The 14,270-nt window shown below is 40.0% G+C and overlaps 1 long non-coding RNA gene across 1 annotated transcript; it reads right to left on the reverse strand.

The window, feature by feature from the left end:
• Window positions 1–352: 352 nt before the first annotated feature.
• Window positions 353–13,649, reverse strand: LOC118603840. Its single transcript, XR_004951329.1, has 3 exons — window positions 13,502–13,649; window positions 10,409–10,545; window positions 353–604 (listed from the first exon to the last, which is right to left on the reverse strand). It is a non-coding gene; the product is annotated as an uncharacterized LOC118603840 (long non-coding RNA).
• Between the last annotated feature and the right edge of the window lie 621 nt (window positions 13,650–14,270).

Here is a 14,270-nt window from a genome sequence, read left to right on the forward strand (position 1 = left end):
TGTCCAGCATGTTGGTGAAGGGATGGTCACCTGCAGCAGATAAAGCCTTCATTAGATAAAATGTTAGCTCCCTACCCAGTTTGGAGACCCCAAGGTTTTGCATATATAGAGTTGAGATTTTTTCTGACCAAGCAGGCAGGACAGGCATGACTACTCCCATCATACAGATGAGAAATTTGAGGATCAAAGACATTAACCAAATGCCCAAAATCAGACAACCAGAGAGGGGCAGAACAATGATAAGTTCAAACCAACACTGAGCACTGGCATATGCACTCAAACACCAGGGTATGTGGACAAAGCCAAGATACCAGTAACTCTAACAAGGATTCAGGGATGCAAACCCTTGAGTGGCAAACTGGAAGAAAAATGGCAACTTTCCCTCCACCTTTGGACTTTGTGACTGTATCACACTCTGCAGGAATACCTTCTTATTTCATGCAACATCACAGTTTGTCAGGAAAGAGTCACAGCTGATGCCACAGCCCAGTCCAAAGCTTTGTTCTCTGAAAGGCACTTTGAGCTCCCTCATGGTGGCTCACGGAGACTCACTCCATGCATCAGCTCCACTTGTCTTGACTGGGTCTGACGCTGGGGGCGGGAGCTGCAAACAGGAATGGAAAGGCTGTCTTTCTCTACTTGGGTGAAGCAATGTTTGATGCCCTGAGAACATGAGCTTGCCATAAGGGAAGCAGGAACCTTCTGCCTTGGGTTCCAAGAAAACTGCTGTGCTCACAGCTCTAGGCTCCCGAGGAAATATGTGAACCATTCCTGCCAAAGAAAACCAGGGCACAGTAGAGAACTGGGGAGGAGGGGCGCACTCATTCCCACCTTTGGTTTCTGGCAGTTCGGCCCAGTCTGTAGTTGTAGTTATTGTTGTTGTTGCTGCTGCTCTGCCACAAAGAGAGATTAGAGGAAAGATAAGAGAGGAAAAAATATTCAGGTAAAATAAAACTGCAAGCATTAGACAAGTTTTCTTTTTATTAAGAGAACTGTGGCATGAACACTGTATGCACAGTGTACTCCGCATTCCAGTTTTCATGAATGGTGATTTTATTCAAGTGAGGGGTAGGAAGAATTGAATTATTCCAGTTAACATTTATTGAGCACGTATCATGTGGCAGGCACTCTGCTAGCACATTTTCCAGAGGGTGATTCATGTCAGCATCTTGAAGATCTTATGAGGGGGCCATTATCATTGCGCTTATTTTATAGATAAGGAAACATGCACAGAGGAGGTTCAGTAACCTGCCCAAGGTAACCATTTATTACGTTGTAGAGCTGAGGTTCAGATTGAAGCAGTCTCACTCAGAATCCATGCTACACCGGACTGCAGTATGAGGCTTATAGTCCAGGTGAGGGTACTAAATGCTCAAGAAACGTTATGTGATTTGCCCCAAAGTCATGCAACTAATGAAGTACAGATTAGAACTAACGCCCCAATTTTCTGGTTCAGGTCTGATAACCTTTCCCCTGCTAAAAAGAAATATCCTGGACCCGTGCTCACAAATCATGACTGTTGGTATTTTGTGAAACTTCTGGGCTCACAGAAACTTCTTGAATAATCTCTCTTAGAAAAGACATAGATATTGAACCTAATGTTCACTGGACATCTACAGCGAGTCAGGTCCTCACTCTGTCAGCCTCTGTCACAGTTCATGGATTCCTCACAACCAATTTAGGAAATGGTATTTTATCTCCTGATTTATGGGAAGTGAGTGCCATCTTTGAAGTTGTAGAGCCAGTTACTTGAAGGACAGGAATATGAAGTAAGTCTCCTGACTCTTAGTCCAGGCCTCTCCACCTCACGCCTCAGTTTACTTCCCCAAAAGGAAGAGAGAGTTCTTGAAACAACACAATAGATAAAGCCATTTCGACTGAATCTCAGCCACTCTGACCTTAGTAAAATACTGTTAAAATTTTCTCTTAATGCCATAGCCTTTAATAATTAATTAAATGGAGCTCATAAAGGGGATTAACCTGACTCTATGTTAATGAGGCATTTTATACTCCCCTATATAATTTTACTGAAATCTGCAATCACTTTTCACAGAAGTAACGTCCTTCTCAAGGAAGCACGTTGGCTTCACTAAAGTTTGGTCTCTGTGTTACCTTCTTACTGACTGTGAGGAACCCAAAATGCTCAGAACAGGAAAATTGATGGAGGCAAGCCTTTCTAAGAAGAAAAGAGCAGATTCATATTTTAATTAAAATGAGTCTCTGAAGGTATACACACACACATATGTATATGTATATATGTATGTGAGAGGAGAGAGAGAGATAATGAATACATATCACACAAGCAGCTGATGTGTTAGGAATAAACTTAACCAGCCCTTGGTATTCAATGAATTACCAGTTTCACAGAGATGCTTTCAGTGAAACTCTGAAGTCAACAGCAAGAGAAAGTCTATAATGCCGAGAGTGTAAAACAACAGTCTTTTTCAGAAGAATTAGACTTGAACTGGAAGCCAACTACTCATGCTAAAATGGCAAGGGATTCACTGGACAGAAACCCTGGGGATACAGAGGTGCCCACTCTTGGAACAATCTCACCATACATTCTGAAATAGAAAATGATGCCTCCTGGAATTCTGTTACAACCCATAAGCGAGAGAAAGTCTCTGCCGTTACCTAAATACCATTAGTAGTTGACTATAATTAATAAAAACTCACCAATCCAATCAAAAGTTGTGCTTGCTACAGAGTCGCTTAAGTCAATTTCTTAATTAGATTATTGCATTAGCCACATTCGAAACTTCCAGGGGAAATGGAGCACTAATAGCCATGACTGCGAGGCATTGGTTAAATCACTGACAATCAGGCGTGCCTCCTCAGTGCTTTTCACATACCACGGCTTGCACCCTCTCAGCCTGCCACATCAAGACCCAATTTCAATCTTGGGTTCTCTTCTGAGATGCTTAAATGAAAGATAACTTGGGGTAAGAAGGAGTGAGAGAAGAAAAGCAGCAGCGAAGGGGCAGAATTCACTTCTCATTTCTTTATTAATTCACTATAAATTAAATAAATGAAGCCCTCACTTCACAAGGTGGATAGGGAATTTGTTGGCATAGGAGAATGACTGATAATTTATTGAGGTGGGGCAGAAGACTTTAAATGGTTCTTCCAATATTTTTAACATAAAAAGATACTTTTTGTTGTGTAATTAATGTATGCATCTTATAAATTTTTATGAGAACTGATTCATATTAGGATATTTCAAGAAAAGGTGAACAACATCAGAAATGATTCCATTAGTAGTAGATTTGGAAGATAAAACTGGCTGAGCAATTTAAGCTACAGTTTAAGTTACCCACCAGTTCAATTCCTTTGACTTAACTCATTTAAGGTATATAGCAGCCCAGATTCACATACTTTCCTTGACTGTCTGAATTAATAATGCCCACTTCATTCAGGAGGCTTCATTGAGATGGTCAGATGATACAAGAAATTAGGAATGGAGGCTCACCTCTACTACCATGAGAAGTTGATGCATTTATAATGTACCACAACGAGGTCACAAGCCTTGCAGATGGCTTTTTCGTGACAATGCTGGCCAACTCTGTGACCCACACCTTCTCCTTTAGGGAGAGGTCAAAGCACCAGTCCCTAATTTTGTTCAGAATAAACATGTAGGGAACCACATGTGATTTGTATGTGGTGCCCACAGTGAACTCCGTAAGGAAGCACTAGAATGTTTATTGAGCACATAGGTCTCAGTCAAGCTACAGAAGAGCCTCATATCAGAGGCTTCTATATGCACCTCACTGATTTAAAATCCTGCAGTGAGGACAGAGGCCAGACAAGACTTCACTCTTGTGAGCAAGTGTAGCTAAGCTGAAGACATGTGTACACATGCACAACCATACACATGCGCAGTCAGACAGTTCCCGTCAGTGATATCAGGGCTTCACTTGCCTTTCAAAGTACAAAGGCAGAGTACAACATAACAGAAGGTAGAGCCACCCTTCTTCCCTCTTACTTCTCAACTCCAAATCCTGAACCTTCACTTGTCCACCATCATGCTACATATTACCATTAAATGGCTATAGCTGAAAGCATGGGCATTTCCCTTCTTTAGTATTCTTTTTCCTACCCTCCATGGTTACTGGTTATATGTTCCAAAATCTGTATCATATATTTCAACTTTAATCTACATCCATCGATTTTCATGGGCAACCTGCTAATTTTGGCCACCGTAACTTCTCGCCTCAGTTAGCCTTCCAACTGCTCTCTCTGCTTCCTTTCTAAGATATTTGTATGTCCACTTTGCTCCACAACACATTTTCGCAGGAACACAAAGAGGCCAACCAGTCTTGTTGTGTTTAGAAAACAAAACCCACCAGAAGAAGGAGGCAGAAGCCCAGTGAAGGGAACTTATTGAAGACCTAGAAGGAATGATGAATTGATATTGAGAATATAAACCACATTTCACATAGGGCACTTCCCGAGTTGGGCAAAATTAGAGCCTAGGAACCAACCTGGACTATTGGCAGAAAGTTACAGTGCCTCAGGTGGCAGACAAACTTACAACTTTTTTTTTTTTTTTTTTTTTTACAATGCTGGAGTGACAAGGCTGGAGGTTTGGTGGCCATCAAACCATAGGCATTTTCTACAAAAAAAAAAAAAAAAAAAAACATGGATAGGGAGAGGAGAATAGTACATGGGGTGAGAGATCAAAGCTAAGATGAATATCTGTGAAGAAAACTGAATATCTAGTTGTTTTCTATGGCTGAAGACACCATATACACTAGAATCTCAATCAAAATCCATGGAGAATCATACCATGGTAGAACGGGCAAACTAAAAGACTGCATCCTCCCAAATCTAAAACCCAGACAGAACCCAGGCCAGTCTCTGACAGGATGGAGGGGTAGCTCCCCACCCTATGTGATCCTAACAGAGAAAAAGAGAAATCGTCTTTTATATTCTTTGAATCTTTTCCATGCTGTCTAGCATACAACAGAAGATTGCTAAACATATGAAAATGGTAGATATAAAGACCTATGATGAAGCCATATAATTAATATGATACTAACACAAGGAAAAAGTAACTAATGGATCAGAATGGAGAGTCCAAAAAACATAAATAGATAGATTGTCAACAAATTTGTCACAAAGGTCACTCAGCAAAGTCGTGGGGAGAGAATGATTTCGTTCCATGAATAATCCTGTATAGCCATAGAGAAAAACCATGTATGTGTGCATCTTCACTTTTACATCATACCATACACAAACATCAACTCAATATAAATTACACATCAAAATGTGGAAGATAAAGGAATAAATATTTTTATAAGAACAATAGGAAACCATTTTGATGACTTTAATGTAGGCTGGTTTTCTCAAACCGGTCTCTCAAAAGTTCTGAACAGCAATAACTATATAGAAATAGATTATAATTAAGACCTTTTGTGCATTAAAAGACTCCACCAAAATAGTGAAAAGTCAAGTCACATAGTAGAAATATATGTAAGATGTGTAAGAGATGACTCAGCCAGATTAAATATATAACAAAAAATGAATAGACTCTAATAGAAATCAAGGAAATACTTATTAAAATCAATATGTGATAGCATTTCATAATCGAAGGATAGATAAGATGAGAAAGAGGGAAAATATCAAGTGTTGGTGTGTGTGTAGTTACCAAAACTCTCATTCACTGCCGATGGGAGTATAAATGTTACAATTACTTTGCAAAAATTTTAGCACTATCTCTTGAAGCTGAACGTAATTGTTCTCAAAATTGAAGATATGTGTATATGTTAACCAAAAGATACATACTAGAATATTTATATAAAAACTATTCATACTAATCTTAAGTTACATAGCCCAAATAATTCACAAATAAATACAATATAGAAGAAATTAAAAAAAAAACATGACGCTGAACAAAAAAGCAGATATAAAAATAGGACAAAGAATTCGATTCCATTTATGTAATTTTTTTTATGTTTAAACTTATTCTTTTAAATTTATTTATTTAAATTAGTTTCAAGTATACAGTATATTAGTTAGATATTTATATAGTTGGTAAAACAATCTTCCCAATTTATACAAAGTATTTTAGGTATGTTTATTTGGGAAAATACAACAAGCAGTGCAGTGATGACATGGGCACTTTTTAATGTATACTTACCTTTAAAATCTTTTTTAAATCTATATATCTTATAACTCTTATGAAAGCTAACCTTGTGTTTTGGGAGCAGCTCTGAGAAAGCCATTAAGGTTAAATTCATGAGTTGTGCATTGATCTAATTTAGGCACACAACCCCTCACGTTTACATGTATAAACCAAGTTGACCGTAGGTCATAGTGATGTCGTTCCCTCTATCACATATCGTCACACTTCCTAGGGTAACAATATTGCACTAATAGAAAATGACAACCGATTTATCATAACGCACCCCAACAGCCACACTGATATATGCCACATGCCCAAGAAAACAATGGAATCACTCATTTTCATCTTGTGTGGAAGCGGCAACATAACAAATATTAAGGAGAAATATGTCACAGCCATGCTAATAAAATTCTGCTGGGAAGATATGAGAGAGCAAATGTTTAAGATTTAAGGCAGGACTTTATCTGTTTGGAATTTCAGATTCTTTAGTCTAGTCAGAGACGCGATGCTCAAAAGGAAATCAAACATGATATTTAAAGGCAGTTAGACTGAGTCCCGAATGGCATAGAGATGAAGGAGACTGAAAAAAAAAGAATGACTGGTCACATTTTTTAAAATGTACTAAGAATCACTAACGTGGACCTAATTCTTTTAATAGTCCTGGCCTGGCAAACTCCCAATCTGATACAAAGGCTGGTTCAAATATCCATGCCTTCTAAAATCATTCCTTCCCTCTCCCAGGAGGATTTATTGTCTCCCACCCATCTTTTATTCTCATAGTATTTTGCATAAATGTTAATTATACTTATTATACACTTATCACTCTAAATTGCATTTTCCCTTTTGTATGGCTGTCTATTCCCACCAGAATATGAAATCTCAAGGCAAAGGCTATATCTTAGCATGTAGCACAATCATTTAAAATGTTATAATAGTTTTATTACAAAAGGAATACTACGCATATGGTAAAAAAAATATTCAAAACAGCACAGACAAATATAAACAGATGGTTAAAATTTCCCTCCCCCTGATGGAGGCCAGGGTTCAGCAAGAAATATTTTGGGTGTTGCAGGACATATGGTTTCTGTTACAACTCCTCAACCTTACTCTTACATCACAAAACAGCTATAGATAGTAAGTAAAAACAAATACATGTGATCATGTTCCAATAAAACTTTATTTAGAAAAACAGGTAGCAAACCAAGTTTGTCCCATGGGACAAGGTTTGCCCATCCCTATACTGGACCATAGTATTATGTCCCAAAGTAACAACTGTTAAAAATTTCTGATAGAGTGTATTACTAGTTGAGTAAAGCTTTTACACAGCCGCAGCTAACCAAAAGATAGCCTGTAAAGGCATCAAAACACACAATAGTTTACCTATGTCAGTTTCTTCCCAGAGAAAAAAAATTCTAAATTGGTTTGGTTTATCTATAAAGAGAAGTTTATGTGGCTTAGGCTAACTACTACCTTTGTCAAGTGTCTGGAGAGTCAAAAAATACACACACACACACACACACACACACACTCGTTTTTGGTGCCATCCAATTTACTCCTCAACATGAGCTTTAGAGTATGGTTGTCACCAGAAATGAAATGGCCAATCTAGTTCTATGCCCAGATGAGCCTATAAAGTTATCTAACCTAATGGAAAACTAACTCATATCATAAGCTCTAATACAAGGACTCTGGCCTTTTATGGACTTACCTCAAAATTGAACACTAGAGTGAATATTGTATCAAAGGTAAAAAAAAAAAAAAGTTTGAAATGCCCTCACTTTATAAAGTATGGAGCCTCATGCACATGCCTTTGAAAGAGAACTGTGGTGACTACTGCTTACCCCTGTGCCCAGCAATCTGGTGCACATCTTATGGGCCCTTTAGGAGTATTATGTAATATCTATGAATACAAAATTCAGAACTTATACCAAAACTTAAAAAAAGAAAAAGCTCATTGGTAGGAAAGAGTCTATGAATGTAAGATCAATATCTACTCTGGAACATTTAAAAACCATTGATGAATTACAAGTTCTCCATTGTCACTGGCTTTTCTTGGTTTCTCGCTGTTCCTATGATTCTCTCTTTGGATCTCTGGGTCTCCATGTTTCTGAGGTAGCCTCTCTGTCTCCCTGTCCCTCCCTCTTTTTCTCTCTTATGTTCCCTATTCTCTCCTGCTTCTCCTTCTTCACTCTCATACTTTTTTTTTTTGTCTTTCTTTTTCTCCATCTCTTAACATCTCAGTCTTTATCTGTCTCCTCTTTCTCTCTTCCTTTGTCCTAAGGTGCCTTCCCTTGAAGCCATTCAATCAGTAAACTTTTCCACGAATGTAAAAGACCAAGTAATGACTCACCTTTGTGAGGGAGGAGTTACACGTAGAATATGAGTGCTCAACTCATTATGTGTGTTTACGTATGGCCAAGGATGTGCATGTGTACGTGATTGTGTATATATGTGAAAATCTAACAATCGATTGATAGATAGACAGACGGCTAGCAAGATCAAGCTAATGTCTGAGTTTTATTCGTTGTATGTATATTCTCTTCGTTGGAATTTTAGGCAGAGTACCAGAATGTACAGTATATAGTCTTTTCGATGCAAGTATCTCCATATCTGTCTCTTTTCTAATTAAAAAAAAAAAGTGATGAAAAAGGCCTGAGGCATCTGATGTTGCACTTTTAGAAGAAAAATTACAGTGATCTTCTTGCCACGTTTCTGATTAAAACTACCTACTAACACTAATAATTAGATTTTTTAGTCAAATTTAAGTGTCTAAACTTAAGTATAATGAAGCTTAAACTGTTTTTGTTAAGTTTAAATAAGTTTAAACATTGATACAATAGTGTATATTGGTGCAAGAAACAGAAAATTCAAACAATTTCAATGAAAAAAAAAAAACCTTCAGAGTCAATGGTAAAATATTTGCCTTGTCTTTCTGGATTTTTTCACATTTTTTAGTCCTTCCAATAACTGACCTTCAAATCACACTAGTTTCCTCTCCCACCAAATGTAAGTAATAATGATATCTGTCCTTCTTATCTCTTAGGACTATGGTGAGAAAAAAATTGATGTAATATGACAAAATTCTTCAAAAGAGAAGCATTTTGAAAGGGAAAAGGCACATTACTGACATAAGGTAGTATGAAAAGCATTCCCCAGATCTCAGCAGAAACAGAAATTTGATACCTTTTATGTACATGTAAAAGTAGGGTTTCCTACAAGAGCATCCCAGCCCTTTTATCCTTACCTACATTTTAGAATAAGCTCTGCCCTTTCATTATAAATCTTGTACAGTAAGGTTTCACCTTTGTTTCTTGCCAAGCTTTTGACTCTTGCATCCAGCCGATCTAAGCAGAGCTGTGCTGGGGAGCGACCATTACATTCTCAGGAGTCTGGCTCCTCCTCACACTGGCCACGCCTCTTCCAGGCTCTCACCTTTGGCCACTGCAGGGATGCTGTTTGGCCACTTACCCCTCCACAGACATAGGCACATTGTTCACACTTTGTAGAGATATAGCACAATAATTAAGATACACATTAAGGCAGACCACACAACTGACATTAAAAACTTAGAAACATAAAGCAAAAGTGGCTGTCTGGGCAGCTTGACTGAGGATGTCTCTGACAGAGAGTTTACTCCATGTTTGCTCTTACAGTTCTTTTGCCTACCATGTGCTTATGATCATCTCAGAACTCTTTACCTTTTAAAGTTTTCTCTGCTATTCATTGGTCTAATTTAAGCACCACCAGTGACGCTGTGAAAGTTGACATTAGTGGAACCATTTTAAAATGGAGCTGGGGCAGTCATCCCAGAGGAGCAGCATTCACTTTTGTTTCTTGGACTTCGGACTGAGCCAAACCTTTGAACTGAGCTAAACTACAGTTATTTTACAAACAATTATTATAATGTCAGCAGGAAACTGAACATCATGATCACAGAGACTGATGATTATAGATCTTCTATCTGAAGGTAGAATCAGAAACCAATCGTGTATAGCCAAGAGGAGCTCAGCTTGTCAGCACCACTAGGAATTTTTATTCTTCTTTTCATATGATTATTACTTTTCTATCCTCATAAAAACCCTTTTGTTTTCATCCTATAATTGGACCACTATTTAGTTTTCTGATTGAATCGATGTTCTGGTATTACAATCTTTGATCCCAGATAAATGCTTTGCCTCTTGAATAGGGTTCTCGTTTTTGTTTTTTCGGTTATTGTTTTGATTTTTTTTTAGGTTAGCACCACAAGCCTTCATAACCATCACAGCCAGAAGGTTCCCATCTCACCTTTACTTCACTAGCAGTTTTGCCATCCTCATGATACGCATCTTCTTCTGCCTGATGTGAATATTCAGAACTTTTCGCACCACTTCACACACACCCCTTGGTAGGTGCCTTGAACATATTAGGTGCTCAGAAAATATCTGTAAAATGAAAGGTAATACAATAACTTATATAAGGTTATTTGTGTTATCCCTGGCACACGGTTAGTACTCCTTAAATGTTACAATTATTAATATAATAAATAAATGAAAACAGGTGATGTATTTTTGTGCTGAATTCTATGGTTTTGCACGCAATTCTATTCACATCTTTTTTAAAAAAAAAAAAATATATGAATCATTCCCAGAATCAACGTTTAATTATATTTTCCAAAAGGTACCAGAAAATTTCAAAAAGAGGTTTAATTTTTATTCTCAGATTATGCATTTTGTAGACACAGCTTGCATGTTTGCCAACACAAAAATGGTATAAAACAAACTAATATTCCTTTATATATTATTGCAAATACTAGTACCTGAGTTAAATAGTGGCTTTCAAATTTCAGGAATTTCTCTAAACAGATAATGTGTATGAATACTAGGGGAAGACCTAATCATGTGAAATTCAAGCTTTCCTCACTTCCAAGTCAATAGCGTAGGTCAATGAGTCACCCTTGCTTCCCCAGAACTTTATTTGCAATTAGAAATTGCTCAACATCCTCAATTCGAAGACACTAATACAATAGGTCAGACCTGGTAGGGATTTAGGCAACTACTGACTATATGCATCAGAAAGCAGAAAGCAGAGCCTTCTGCTTTGGGGACAGTGAGATTTGAGTTGTAAATGTAGGTCTGTTTGCCCCCACATCTGATGCTTTTTCCCACTACAGCATCTTGTCTTCCCTGCCATGCTTCATTTGCATTCTTGATTAGGACCAGAACCTTGATCAGAAAAATTTGCTCGAAGAAAGCCAGTTATATTAAAATTTAAAAAGTCAGGTGAAAAAAAATCTTTTACAATGATCACCAAACTTGATTTTCACAGTCAATGTTGAAATATAATCAGGTTTTGTTGTTGACTCAGAAATGCACTAACCAAGACCAGATCTCAAAATCTGCAGATAACTTTGTGCTGAAGTGTTGATTTCAGGACTCTCTAAAGATGAGAAGAATGTGAGAATAATCCAGTCACTATTGGAGCTAAGGAATGAACTATGGCAGACATGTGTTAAAAATATTTCTTTTTCACAAGGAGATGGAGTTTCCATAACCAGGATTCACCATCTCCCACCATCCTCTGAAATCCAGTCAAGATGAATAATTTTACAAACAGATCTTAAACAGCTCTGATTTCTAAGTTCCGTATTAAAATCTTTAAGGCAAATGTAGATTTTGGAGACAGATAAAAGCAGGTTCTGCGCTCTGCCCCTGACCCTCTCATAACAGTGTAGCAGCTTGGGTGAGTCACTTATCCGTTCTGAAACTCAGTTTCCTGTTTTTGAGAGTGATGATCTGACCCTTGCGAAAACTCAAAAGATGATAAATATAAGACATTGAAAAAAAAAAGCTGACCCAGTTCAATTACTAAGGTTGTGTTGATAACATCACAGATCTAAAAATAGCTGAGGGAACCGACATGCATGCCAAACAACCAGACAGTTGTGCAAGTTGATAAATGCAGCACTGATATTGTCATAATGACATGAGTTAAGTAATAGGCTGCAGATGACTGTCTATGAGCAACACTGCCAGAGAGAAAGAGACTGGAGGTGAGAAACCAAACATTTAAATCATATTCAGCATAAAGACTTAAGAAAGAGATATAAATGTTTACCACCTATCAATAAAGAATTTCATAGGAATTAATAAGCTAATGGTTAGCATTTTGGAACTCAGTGGAACAAAGAATAATACATACACACACAGTGTTATCATATAAAGTTAGATTGTGTATAAACTGAGTGGTGCAGAAGCAACATGTTCTTGTTCCTAACACAGTATCTGTATTCTGCATCCCTGGTACAGAGGATTCCCTCATTTGGCCCAGATCTCGCAAGAAAGGCTGTGCCCTGTGTGCAAGGCTGCGAATATCAGTACCGGAATTTAAATGACTCTCAAATTTTGGGAATTTCTTTGAATTCTCTATTTCTCTCTCTCTTTCTCTCTCTCTCTCTCTCTCTCTCTCTCTCTCTCTCTCTCTCTCTCTCTCACACACACACACACATACACACACACACACACATACACACACACACACCAGAGAAAGGTCTAATCATGTGCAAGGCAACAGTTACATCTTCAAATGCTGCCCCAAGAGCATCAGCAAAAGGCACAGAAAGGAGACAGAAAGGAGAGGGGAAGGAGGCAGGGACAGCATTCAGAATTCTGGAAAACTTAGAAGGGCAGCCACACATTCATACCATTAATCCCGTGTTATAATCACGAGTTGTCGTCACTAGGATATTGATGTTTCTAACACTGGATTAACTGGAGAACAATCAATAATTTGTAAACTGGAAAGCCGCAGTTACACAAAACAACACACACAGAGAGAGAGAGAGAGAGAGAGAGAGAGAGAGAGAGAGAGAGAGAGAGACCTTTAGAAGGTGAGGCAGGCTTTCTATAAGTCCAGCGTGCCCAGAGGTGAGGACTACACTAATGGGCAATAATTGAGCACTGCAGTTCTCATCCATTCTTACCCTATAAATATGTTCTCTTCGACTTTCTGGAGCCATCCCTAAGTTTGTAGCAAGTAAAGAGGAACTCCCTCCAGGAACGCCAGACTGACCTAAAAGGTAACCCTCCCCCACCACCCCATATTCCAGATACTTAGTAATATGCTACTCTTTCCATGGTCTTCAGCTCCACTGACCATTGTGGCAATAAGTAGGATTTACACAGGAACTTGGAAGTTACTTTCAGGGTTGGTGCTTGTAGAAAAAGATGAATGAAGGCACATCCGAAGGCACATCTTGGAGGTGGGCTGAGGCTTCACTTTGCACGCTTCCCAAGTCAGAAGGCGGAGACGCCTTTCACCGGATGCTCCGGCCCACTTTAACTTTTACCACCCCTCGCCCTTCACCTCTCTGACCCCGCCCGTCACCACTGCTCTACTCACAGTGCAGTCGCGGCCAGACCAAGGGAATGGTTTATGTGAGTGGACGCCCTTGTCACCCCTAGCATGCTGTTGGTCGCTGTCAGCTCTTCCATCCAGAAAACCTGTGGCGTTTTCTCTCTTACCCGTGCTCCGGCGTTCTAGGCTTTGGCTGTCCAAAGCCCCCAGGGTTTCTACTCCTGCTCCACTGCTGCTCACCTCCGGCAGCGCGCAGAGCTGGCGGTGCTCTGTAAAATGCAAGGAGTAGCAGGAGCCTGCCCTCGCGGGTACTGGTAAGGGGGTCCCCGGTGTCGGGCCCTGGGACCGCGGGACCCCCCCGGAGCCGCAGCTGCAGGCGCCGGGGGCGCGGGGGACCGAGAAGCGAGGGGCGCGCTCGGCCCATCTGCCAACTTTTCCCATCGCAGGAGCGGAGAGCAGCGGAGAAGGGGTGCCGGACCAGAAGTGGCTGCGTGGGGCTCTCCGCTGGCCGGCTGTGGGGGACAGGCGCACAGGACCCCAACTCCATCCAAGTTGGGCCGAGGTGGGGCGGGCGGAGGCGGCGCCTGGCAGGACGCGGCCGCTGTCGCGGAGCGAGGCGCCGCCACGCGGGCTGGAGCTGCGGTCTCGGGACCCGCACGCGGAGCCCACGCGCCGGCCGGGAGCAGCTGGGAGCGGCCGGGGGGCGCATTCCGGCCCTGGCTCCCCCAGCGGCACAGCTGCCGGCTGAGATCCGACTGCCAGAGCCGCACCCTCCCCTCCTGCTTCTGCCTCTCGCTTTGTTCTACTCCGACCT

This window comes from Rousettus aegyptiacus, unplaced genomic scaffold (assembly GCF_014176215.1).
Source record: "Rousettus aegyptiacus isolate mRouAeg1 unplaced genomic scaffold, mRouAeg1.p scaffold_m13_p_6, whole genome shotgun sequence".
NCBI classification, from domain to species: domain Eukaryota; kingdom Metazoa; phylum Chordata; class Mammalia; order Chiroptera; family Pteropodidae; genus Rousettus; species Rousettus aegyptiacus.